Source organism: Lissotriton vulgaris, unplaced genomic scaffold (assembly GCF_964263255.1).
Source record: "Lissotriton vulgaris unplaced genomic scaffold, aLisVul1.2 SCAFFOLD_894, whole genome shotgun sequence".
Taxonomy (NCBI): domain Eukaryota; kingdom Metazoa; phylum Chordata; class Amphibia; order Caudata; family Salamandridae; genus Lissotriton; species Lissotriton vulgaris.
In genome coordinates, this window is record NW_028247876.1 from 30,414 (window position 1) to 32,202 (window position 1,789).

Sequence of the window (1,789 nt, forward strand, 5' to 3'; positions counted from 1 at the left end):
CTCCTTGGGAAAACCCTCAGTCATAAAAATTCTAGATAAAAAGTTGATCACAGCACTAGAAGAAGCTGAAGAACAAAACTCAAACTCCACCCACTTTGAGTAATAGTCAACCAATACCAAGATGTACTTTTTATCATTGGGAAGTAAATCAAAGGGGCCTGCAAAATCTACTGCGACTTTCAACCAAGCTTCTTCAGGCGTTGGTACGTTGTGTAACGGAAGTTTTGCAATCTTCCAGTGCTTGTCTGAGACCAGACATGTGCTACAAGCATTTACCCATTTGGTAACATCAGACTCTAGGGCAGGCCACCAAAAACTTTCTTTCAATCTTCTAGCTGTCGCACCTATACCTAAATGGCCTTCATGCGCTATGTCAAAAATTCTTTTCCGTAAAGAAAAAGGAGGTACAGCTAAGTCTCCACGCATAACTAAATCCTCAACTATAGATAGTTCTTCACTAACTTGTGCAAAAGATTTTAGTGAAGATGGTAATGACCTCTCTTTAGGCCAGCCAGTTAAAATCATATTCTTAACAGCTAGAAGCGTAGAATCTTCTGCAACCGCTTTTAACCAATCATCTTTTGTTATGTGAGGAAGATCAGTGATAACATCCTCTATGGTGGCAACCACACATTCCACGTCATCAAACCTTGAAGGCAAAAAGTCATCCTTTAAGGACAGTCTTGACAAACAATCCGCTCTGCCATTTCGACCACCCGGGATATACTTGATAATAAAATTGTACTCATGTAGGCGTGATAATAATCTTACCAACCTTGAGGAAGCTTTACCCGTTCCATTGCCTGATAGTAAATGAATTAGGGGTTTGTGGTCTGACAGAATATCGAATTGTGTACCCCAAATAAAAGTCCTAAACTTTTCTACAGCCCAAGTGCAAGCCAAAGCCTCCCTCTCTATTGTGCTATAGTTAGATTCAGCAATAGAGAGGGATCTGGAAGAGAAACCAACAGTGTTCTCTTTCCCATTCACCCATTGGGATAAGACAGCTCCTAAACCTTTTTGGCTCGCATCCACCGCTAGTATGCATTTGTAACCAGGTGAAAATGGTGATAACGCAGGAGCCTGAAGAATTAACTTTTTAATTAATTCAAAGGCATTCTGTGCATCATCATTCCATGTAAACTGAATGTTTTTCTTCAATAGGAGGCGTAATGGTTGAACCACCTGGGCATAGTTGGAAATGAATCTAGAATAATATTCTGTCATTCCCAGAAATGACCTAAGCAGATCTTTGGTATTGGGAATAGCTACTTCATCAATGGCCTTTGTAAGAGAAAATTTGGGACTGATTCCAGAAGCTGAGATGGTATGCCCCAAATAATCTAGTGACTGAACCATAAATTTGCACTTATCTGTACCAAGTGTAACTCCAAATTCCTTAAATTTCTCAAGTACTTTCCTTAGGGTAGTAACGTGTTCATTTCTGTTTTTTGAGTAAATAAGGACATCATCCTGGTAAGCCTGAACTGAAGCAATACCAGCTAACATGTGATCCATGAACCTCTGGAACACGCTCGCCGCAGAGGCTAAACCAAAGGGTAACCTAAGATATTTAAATGCACCAAAAGGTGTTATAAAGGTTGTCAGGTCAGTAGAAGGAGTGGACAAAGGAATTTGATGGTATGCTGATTTCAAATCCAGGATAGAAAAACATGTGGAGCCTGCAATATTCGATAAAAGATCTTGAATTTTGGGCAGTGGATGGCAGTCTACCACTATATTTTTGTTAAGTGAGCGTAGGTCAGCACACAAACGAATCGAATTATCT